This window comes from Bombus terrestris, chromosome 18, assembly GCF_910591885.1.
Source record: "Bombus terrestris chromosome 18, iyBomTerr1.2, whole genome shotgun sequence".
NCBI classification, from domain to species: Eukaryota; Metazoa; Arthropoda; class Insecta; order Hymenoptera; family Apidae; genus Bombus; species Bombus terrestris.
The window spans coordinates 3333874-3344540 of NC_063286.1; the positions used below are offsets into that span (position 1 = coordinate 3333874).

The 10667-nt window shown below is 37.1% G+C and overlaps 1 long non-coding RNA gene across 6 annotated transcripts; it reads right to left on the minus strand.

Annotated features, from left to right (window-relative positions):
• Window positions 1–2065: 2065 nt before the first annotated feature.
• LOC105666683 lies at window positions 2066–9776 on the minus strand. 6 transcript variants are annotated; one of them, XR_007227472.1, is made up of 10 exons: window positions 9336–9651; window positions 9149–9252; window positions 8668–9058; window positions 7121–7514; window positions 6754–7008; window positions 6243–6383; window positions 4332–6169; window positions 3914–4256; window positions 3397–3810; window positions 2066–3334 (listed from the first exon to the last, which is right to left on the minus strand). It is a non-coding gene; the product is annotated as an uncharacterized LOC105666683 (long non-coding RNA). The 6 variants fall into 6 exon arrangements; XR_007227468.1 differs by adding an exon at window positions 9660–9776 and having other exon boundaries at window positions 2068–3334; window positions 4332–6383; window positions 9336–9606; XR_007227470.1 differs by having other exon boundaries at window positions 2068–3334; window positions 4332–6383; window positions 7121–7229; window positions 7310–7514.
• Between the last annotated feature and the right edge of the window lie 891 nt (window positions 9777–10667).

A 10667-nucleotide genomic window follows, 5' to 3' on the forward strand; every position in this document is an offset into this window, starting at 1 on the left:
TCCTAGAGTAAAAAATATTTACATGTGAATACAAAAGAAACAGAAAAGGAATTTTTCGCGAAAAATGAATAAAGCGCCCCTATCACAGAGGTTATGGCGAGGCAAAAAATACGTCGGAGCAGCAGCACAACGACGGATAGCGGTGATCAGTGGGTAGCTCCTTTAATTTCACCAGGATCGCCTGTCAATCCTCCTTCATACCTGCTCCTTATAATTCATTAAAATTCTTTTTGCTTGCCTGAAAACGTGACGGATCTTGTTTTCAATTTAGTAGAGCCCCGACTGTGACTACCATAATGCCCCGCATGAGTTACCCGCGGAATAGCAATGAGTCTTCTCGACGGCCGGCTGGGAGTCGCGATCGGGATTCCTGCGTAGAAACTCGTTTTCGGCCGCGGAGAATGAATTTTGAACGACGGGGAAATTAGAATTTTTGTTCCACCAGCGTCCCTCCACTCTTTTTTCTTCTTCTTGTATCTTGAATAATAAATGGCGTTATAAAAAAAAAAAATAAAAAAAAAATAAAAACGTTAGACTTCTATATCGCGCTGAATGAAAAATCGATTAATTTCACGTTATTCTCATTCGCTCGAAATGTACGAAAACATATTACATTTATCTGGTATCGTAATTATTTAATATTATATAGAGTTACGGTTGCAACATTGTAAATTGATTGTTCAAAGTATGACGTTGCTACGCAGTCGAACACGTGAAATTAATGAATTTGCGGTTTTTACGTCTGTTCTCACGAATTAATTTTGTTCTGTAGCAACAGCGTGACTTTCATATTTCACAAAGCGTTGCAAGGTTCCAGAAGGTCTGCTTTATCTTTCATCGGTGAGAAAATGTTGATTTTTCGGGGATCATGGCGTGAAAATAAAATGATCTGAACAAACCAGGTCCCAGGTTAAATTTGTTGCACGAACATCCTATCATGTTACACGATATATACGGGGTGTAAATAGTCAATTTCGTCAGCTTCTCGACGACACGTTTTATCAGTGGTTTACGTGGAACATAGGGAGTAGCCAGTGGCGAAACCCTCTTAGTCCTCGACAAGTATCCCCTTCGACACTAACCGAATTGGGCATTATCGCCCTTCGTGTAATTAATCCTGCGATTCCCTTAACCCAAGATGAAGAAGGATCAGTATTAATCTTGTTGATCAAAAATCATCCCACTTCTGGCAGAAGCTTAGAACTCTGCTCCATTTTCTATTACAATGTTCCTTACTTAAACTTTACTATTCAAAGACTAATATCAATTTTCTTGTAAACAGATTCTGGATTTCTACGTGTTCATAAGAAATTTCAATGTGGACAACATAGTAAAATATTAAAATTTGGAAGATCTCTTTCTCCTGTTATGGTATTTAGAAGATAAAACAAAGCTCTGCTTAGGTTCAGTTAGGTTAGGTCTACTTCATAAAAGTATAAATATGCAACAAAATTGGCAGTCTTCTTATGAGATATCAGATATCTTCGCCAATTTTTCTTAATATAAAATATGGTTTATACTACTAAAATAGTAAAATATGGTTTTTGAAATTCATTCGAGTTCCACGCACAAGGTGTAATTCGTTCTTGGAATTCTGACATGTTATCGACTGTTATCCAGAGCATCGAGCGCAATTCCTTTATCGCTTGATACGCCGTGACGACTTGAAATTAAACCCATCGCTCGTTCGACAAAAACATAATCCGACGATGGTAAAGAGGGAAATCGGACATCGGGGCAGGGAGGATCATAGCGGAGCGACCCGTGACGCGCATAGAATCGCCATTTCAAGCTCCTCTTCACAGCTGCTCTCTTTTTTCCATCGCTCCCATTGTGACAGCCCCTCTCGAGCACAAAGCGTGGACACGAGCTACGATTCTTCACAGTTACAGCTTAAAAAGTGTCTTAATCGTGGTGTACTGTCGTTTTAAACAAACTCCTAATCGTTCTTCAAAATGCCTTCGGACTATCTACGTTTCATGCAGTTCAATTTTTTTCTCCTAACAAATATATTTCTATTCTTTTCTTCTTTTCTTGTCGCTCTACAACTTTGGAAAGTTTCATGTGTCTTAAAGGACACCGCGGCCTTCCCAGCGATTTGTCAATTTTCCCTGAACAGTGTCGTGCTCCAAATTAATGACAACATTTTCGGGAAAAGGTCCGGACGAATGAATTGGATCCGTGACGCACGCATTCCGTTTCTCACGAGCCGAGGCTCCAGGATCGACCCTTCGATACAATTAAAAGAAGGGTCCGCCCTGGACTATTTGGTCCAGCCTACAACAACATCCTGCCGTACTCGTCGACCGGGATTGGACGAGGAAAGATCCTTTGACATTGGTCCATAGCCGAATTCCTGAACCATTATTAACACCCTGCTGTTTTCCGCTGGCTACGTTTCGATTTTCATGGCTGCTGCTCATAGAGGGTAAGAGGATATTTCCTCTTCTTCAGGCAAAACATCTAGAAAATGTAGGTTTCCGGTTGAATGCGTCTGTTTGATGGAAAAGAATGAGTGAAATGGTAAAAATTGGAATTGATATTTTGGGTTTTTTTACAAAGGACACTATTAACATTATATTATTATTAGTTCTGAAGATACAAATAAAGAATGCGCAGTAACAAAAGAAAAGAAGCTTATAATTTCTTTTCTTTGGTTCCTTTGGCTCCTCAATTTCCTTTTTCTTCTTTTTTGATTCTTCTGAAGAATTCAATAAACATCAAAATAACATGATGAATTTGTTTTGAAAAAATTTTGTATTGTGTGTGTAGATAGTTTGACAAAAGGGGAACAAACTTGAAATAAATTTGTGAAAGATATATAATAAGAAAAGAGAAGAAGTTTATAATTTCTCTTCTTTGGTTCCTTTGGCTCCTCAATTTCCTTTTTCTTCTTTTTTGATTCTTTTGAAAAATTCAGTAAATATTAAAATAATATGAGATGAATTTGTTTTGAAAAAATCTTGTACTATGTATGTATTATAGATAATTTGACAAAAGGGTAACAAACTTGAAATAAATTTGTGAAGGATATGTAATAAGAAAAGAGAAGAAGTTTATAATTTCTCTTCTTTGGTTCCTTTGGCTCCTCAATTTCCTTTTTCTTCTTTTTTGATTCTTTTGAAAAATTCAGTAAATATTAAAATAATATGAGATGAATTTGTTTTGAAAAAATCTTGTACTATGTATGTATTATAGATAATTTGACAAAAGGGTAACAAACTTGAAACAAATTTCTGAAGGATATGCAGTAACAAAAAAAAAGAAATTCATAATTTATCTTCCTTGGTTCCTTTGGCTCCTCAATTTCCTCTTTTCTTCTTTCTTGATTCTTCTGAAAAATTCAATAAACATTAAAATAATATGAGATGAACTTGTTTTGAAAATATGTCGTACCAGGTGTGTAGATAGTTTGACGAAAGGGGAAGGAACTTGAAACCGGACAAATTTCTTCGATCGGCAGCGTTAATTAGCCAAGTTGAAATTGTCAATTTCATCGTGTTACGTAAATAATGAGCTGGCCCGTAAACAAGCTCTGATAGATGCTTAAAACAAACCCTTAATTGAATTCACACTTAGTCATTCCGGTTCGCTCGAAAACCGACGAGTCATCCGGCACTGATTTTTTCCCTCCTCCCTTTGCCCTCTTGTTTCCACCAATTTACCCCGCAGCGCGATTTCTGTCAATAAAACTAGTTTCCACTGCCAAACGAGCAAATTCTTTTACAATTTTCCTTCCAAGTGGTTGATATCTTAATTCATTGATTCCATTGGCTCTCCAATTCAGTCAGTCACTATTATTTCTTCATTCTGTAAAAAAGTTATCATAATGTAAACAAAAAAAGAAAAATGTGTTTAAAAATGTACGTACACATCGCAGCAATAGATTTAATTTTTTTATTCAGACGCAGACCTGGTACAAGCCTGACAGCTGTTACATTGTAATTTTGCGTATGTTGTATTCCAGAAGGCCTTATCGCAGCCGCTATTGCTCGCCCCCAAACCGTTACATTATTCATGTTTAATATCATCAAGTATTTCATCCCTCTGGACAAAAGGCAGCCAGCCATCGCTGTCGGCGATGTTAATATCGCCAACATGGACGCGTCTATTGCCATAACAGTATCGTGAACAATCGAAGAACCAGCTATCATATTAAAGAAATTGCTTTTGAAATATATCGTTGGAATAATGCTTGAAAAATCAAGGAATCGATGGTAAAAGAATATTCTTCGCTTTTCTTCTTCCTCGATTATCTGAAACATTTGTTATTTTATTTCAAACGTATGCATTTATTATTATTGCAATATCGCAAAGGATCGAGGAAATACCTTGGTTAAAAAAGCAGTTATTTCTAGGTTATGTCTTTTGAACAATAATATTTCGAAGACCATGAAGTTGTCTCCAGAAGAAATTGCTTTAATCCTTTCTTGTTCGATGTGGTAAACTCAGCCGTGTTCATTGCTATAAAAGCGACGCAAACAATTGAAAAAATAGCTTCGTTAATAAAGAAACTGATCTAGAATAATATATTCGAATAATATTTGGGAAAGCATGAAGTTGCTTTTGGAAAAAGGTTGTTTGGACTTTTCCTCGCGCGATGATTAGCAGAATTCGTGGTCTTACCATGATCGTGCAACCTCGAGCTTTCTATTTATACGAAGTTTGCAGGAAATGACTATCCACAGAACGGCAATCTACTCAGAAATCAGCAGGCATGTTAAGAAGACAAATATGAAACAAATTATGTAGCAACGATTAAGTTAGATACTACTTAAATTACAGTATCACGTACAGGCGCATGCTGCACGTTATATTTGCGTAACATACTGTTATTCAGAACTCTGGGTAGCGCTTTAATTTACCTAATTACCATCATCTTTAAATAATCATTAGCACCTTCTACTCCATCAATCGTAACAGGATTGTGATAATCTGTACCATCAGCTAATTATCATCTTCTAACCGCTGCTACGTGCATTACTTTTAACGTAATGTTGCTAATAAGACAGCCATGTTATAGACAGCGATTCCTGACTACACACATTTCATAATGCAATCTTATGACATAAGATGTATTAAGTATGTAACTGTAATTCTATTATACAATATGAACCGATTAAGGAAAGTAATTACAGCTGCAAGTTCGTTTCATATTGTAAGATTATTTCATGATAATCTATCAATTTGAAACCAGGAACGTGTTATCTCACTTCTATAATTGTGATTAAGAAAATAATTGTTTTTGATTAAGAAAAATAATTGTTACTTCAGACATTAATATTTATCAGTTGTGAAAGAAGAATTGTTTCATTCATTGATAAAAGCTATGGTAATTACTTTCACAAAACGTCCAAATCTATCCAGAACGTAGAACACATTTTCTAATAATTACAATTTCAAACAATACAATTCCTCCTCATGCTCCAAACTTGTTACATTTACATAGCGGATGTTTATACAGATTCATGTTATTGTAAAATAGATTCAAAGTCGAGATTTGCTTCATTCATTCAATTTTACAATGAACACTGCGAATATTTTATATTGTAAATTCCTTTCATACATTAAATACTATCCACGTTCTATATATTCTTGCATCCGTGAATCCCCATGAATGTGAAAACGTGCAATGTATTAATATTCAACCATTTACAATCTGATTCTCTCAAACAGCCTCAATTTCGTTCGTTCCATCAACCATTTTGTCCCTCGGTAACAAACATCGCATTCGACCAACGCCATTCGATCACGCGAATAGTGCGGATCGCAAGTTTGTAGAAACAGCTGAAGCATTTAATGCGGGGTGTGTCAAAGAAAACGCGGAAATAGAGTCGGGGAGAAGAGGGCGCCGGGACCGAACGCTGTCAGCGTCGCGGCGTCGCCAGGGACGCGTCGCCATCCCCATATCCCATCAGGTTCGCCCTCGTTCCCGCCTCGCCGTCTCCCTTCCTTCACAAAGGGGTTGATGGTGGCTCCGGATCATTCACGGCCGCCGAACGCCGACAATACGCCGGAAATTTCAACGAAACGCTCGCAGCCCCGTTGATTTCCGCGGGGAGTACCCGCTGCCTCTGTCTTCGTTCCGCCTGCCAGTCTTTTCCACTCTTGCTGACTTCGTCACCGTCGTCGAACGATGGCCGCACTGTCGAATCATCGTTCAATCCTACTAGAGGATTATTTTGGACACAATATTGTCTGGCGAAAATGATAACAGCAGGAATATCAAAGGGGTGGTTTACTGTTCTGCAGTTTTCAAACGATTGTTCCACGTGACGAAGAGGAGAGATTGGTGAGTGGAACCAGTAGATGGTTTATTTTGTCTAGTTACTTTGGTAGAAGTTGGAATGCAGGTTCTTCGTGTATGCATTTTGATATATAAGCTAGAAATAGAGAATTTGGATTGTTTAATAAATTTGTGACAAGTTTCAACTAACTTTTGATGTAATTTTTGTTTCAATTAGATAGCAAAGCGAGTAACATTGGTGTGTTTTGTATTTTGCTAAGAAATAAGGACGTTCATTGAGAAAACAGTCGATTAAAAACTTTTGCATATTAGTAACAAATTATACGTGTTCAAACATATTTGAAAAGTTGAGATAACTAGATAATATTTATCTGGAAGCCATTTTAAAGCGCCATTCCTTGCAGAATGTATGAAATGGCGACGGAATTCCAAACTGTTTAGCTTTTTGAGTCCATATTTCCTGACAAAAGTTGTTTATTTAATTGGTAAATACGAATAAAACTTACGGATCGCTGAAATCGAAAAGAAGAAGAAGTGCAATTATTAAGATCGACGGCGATCGGATATTGAAGAAAAGCAGGATCAGGGCAAGATATCGATAAGTGATTTAGATAAGCGGAAGACGAGTCGATAGAGTCAAAGTCATCGTGCTTGGAGCAGGCACTGACTGATTTCTTCCTCTGTTCCCGTGACTTCTTCATTTCTTACGACTCCTGCCTTGGACAGGTTCATTTAACGCGGAGGACACGAAACTCTCCACTCTATAAAGAAGAGGAAGAGAAAGTAAATAAAATTGAATACGTTCAATTAAGTGAAATAATAACAAACAAGAAATTAAATGTTAGGCGATCAAGCCCTAACTCTTAAACCAACCTTTATAATATAATTCAGCCCTTAGGAAAATCCGTCCAAGCACCTTACCATGTACATACAATTACTTAACGTTTCTCTGTATTGAAACAAACATACTGCTCCAAGATTTCTGAAACAGAGTTCATCATTTTTAAAGTCGAATCTGATCTATTTTACCAAATCCAAGAAGCTGTACGGTATCAGTTATACTGAGCTCGTTGTAGAATTATTTAAAACTTGTCTTCTCTTTATTCTTCCCTCGAGACTGCTCATCTTCTGTCGAAGCGAGGCCAACGTTGGTGCGTCGAACAAGAGAATCTCGAGGAAAAACGGCGAAAACCAGCTGGAGGCAGCGTTGGAAATAGTCGATGGATAATCAGCGGTGGCCACGAGGAGGGAGAACGAGGATGAAGAACTATGGAAGAAAGTTGGCAGGCAGTCAGATTGCAAGTAGAGAATAAGAGAGAAAGAAAGAGAGAGGGCAGTTGCGGCAGCAGCAACCGCGGCAGCAACGTCAGCGGCAACAGCAGGGGTTGCTGAAAGAGAGAACGATACCAGAGGGAAGAGAAAACGCGGTGGCCGTCCAGGGAAGAGAGGAACGGACGACAGAGAAGGAGAACCCGGCGAGTTTACGGCGGGGGAGAAGAGGGAAAAGAGAGGAGAGCGGTGTACGGTGCATGGCTCTCTGTTGCGATCATTAATCACATTCTCGTGTCATGGCTAGCACCGCGCCGCCAGGGGTACCATAGTAAGGGTATACGCTAGTGGTATGAGACTACTAAAGGGAGGACCAGGATACTGCCGCTCTTCTGATCATGAACACCGTGGCTGCCTTCCTCTGCGAGGCCGCCAACCAACGCTACGATTACCGTTATCGTTCCTCTCGAGAACCTGGATCTGCTGTATCGTTGCAAAAATACCGGTCTAATAGGGTACGGCGTTTACCCTTTGATAGGAAGTTTTCGTTTCCTGGCGACGCGGTAGTAGGTACACATTATACTTTCAGGACTTTTCTCTGTGATAATTTTATAATTCACATTATTGGTACCCTAAGACTTTTGCCAATATACATATGTGTATTGAATTACAGAGAATTTTATTGATATATTGATCTATGTATCAATAACCACATAATCGGTAATATTTGGTTTTCATTTCTGCCCTCTTCCCAAAAATCTTCTTTTCATGTGAAATTTGTTAATTCAAGATGTAGTTTGAATTACATATATATATATATATAATTCATGTAATGTATTCAAATTATATATATATTATATATATATTATATATATATATATATATATATATATATATATATATATATCAATAACCACAATATTAAATTAAAATTTTGTGAAATTCAAACTGCATCTTGAATTAACATATTTCATATCAAAAGAAAAAGATTTTGGAAAGAGAAGAGAAATGAAAAGCTAATATTATCGATTCTTCCTAAAAAAAAACTCGACAACAAATATCGATCTTTGCATCAAATTAGAAAATTTTATCCAAGCCGCAAGAATTCTAGCGGTCGAACAGACAAATCTTTTTATTGGCAATTTTCGTACAGAGAGAAAATGTCAGCGGATGGAAAAACCAACGAGTTTCACGTCGAAGCTTCCGTTTGGGAAAACTGGCACACGACGTGAGGGTTTATGCGCCTTTTCACCGATCTTCCTCAGTTCTGACCGCATCAAAACAATGTCGACCGTGGCATTGTTTCGCTTTTAACCCTTTAGTCGGGTCTCGGGACGCGGATGGTCATAAATAAGTCGCGCTTCTGCCACGAGAGGATTTATCCGCACGTGCAGGTACTTTGCTAATTGCCGTGACGGGACTAGAAAGTTGATAGAAAGAGTTCCGCCGTTCTCTATTAACGAGAAAGGTGTCCGGCTGCCTTTTCCTCGACAGTTTCCTACTTTTCGCTTCCAGTCTGTGTAATAACTTTAGCCGATGCCTCTAGAAAGTGTCAAGATGGAAATTTAACATTATATTTAATTATTCGTATATACCTAGTTCCAATTAAAATAATATGATAAACATAAATACGTAAATGCGATCTTGATCCCATGTCAACATCGGTGATCATCGAGTTTGTCAACAGAGCACTTGTATACTTATAGTAATTACCAAAAACAACATAATCTCAAAATCTGAAAACCATCTAGTGTTAATTTTAAATGTAAACTTAAATTTACATTACATTTGAATATAAATTTAAATTCAAATTTTGTACCTAACTGTATAGACCGGGCACATAACCTTCATTTCAGTTATGTCACCGTTATTTACACTGTCCACCTTATTAACATTCGCAGCGTAGTACCGAAAGTCGACACACTTAACGAACATAAACTTCTATACGAAACGAACAAAAAGCTTGGAATCGAAAAAACTTCTCTTGAAGGTACACAGAATCGAAGCTTCTATAAACTACACGTCAACCATGTCAAAGTACAGGGGAAGTGTATAATTATCATTGTCAGTGTTACTGTGCGAAAGCAGTCCTGGAACAACGGCGGAAACTGTATGCGTGATTCCAGGTCCAAGTTCTAATTACCTGCAGATAAGTATCAGCCGGCCGTCCGCAAATGGCGTGCTCCTGCAGCGACGTCTGAGAGCTCGTCAGTCAAACACGTCAGCTATGCCCGGATGTTATCGTGCCAGCGTAATAACCTTTGTGTCACGCTTACCGGTAACTATGATGCTCTCGAAACGTCGAAGGAAGAGAAACGCGATACCGATGCATCGATACCTTCCTCTTGCAACGATTCAAGCGTTATCGCACGCTGGGGAACAGTTTTCCTTGTCGTAGGTATTTCTAAGATTTTATATCCATTGTTTACATAATTTTACATTCATCCGTCAACTCGGTGTATTTTTCATTTAATACATTATTACTTTCAAAAATCTACATTTCGGATTCGGTTTCTTAAATATTTTATTACACACAAAAAAATATATACAAAATTTGAAAGAAACATTTGTAACGCTTGTGGTCTTAAATGAAAATTATTTGTTAAACATATGTAAATAATAAAAATTCTTTCGGCAGTAAATATGCAAAAGGTATTTTATTATACACACAAAAAAATATATACAAAATTTGGAAGAAACATTTGTAACGCTTGTGGTCTTAAATGAAAATTATTTGTTAAACATATGTGAATAATAAAAATTCTTTCGGCAGTGAATATGCTAAAGGTATTTTATTACACACACACACAAAAATATATACAAAATTTGAAAGAAACATTTGTAACGCTTGTGGTCTTAAATGAAAATTATTTGTTAAACATATGTAAATAATAAAAATTCTTTCGGCAGTGAATATGCAAAAGGTATTTTATTATACACACAAAAAAATATATACAAAATTTGGAAGAAACATTTGTAACGCTTGTGGTCTTAAATGAAAATTATTTGTTAAACATATGTAAATAATAAAAATTCTTTCGGCAGTAAATATGCAAAAGGGATGTAATATAGGAAAAACAACAAAATTGCTCAGTAAATTCCGTTTATCAAAATCGAGATAAAACGTTAACAATGGTATACATATAATGAA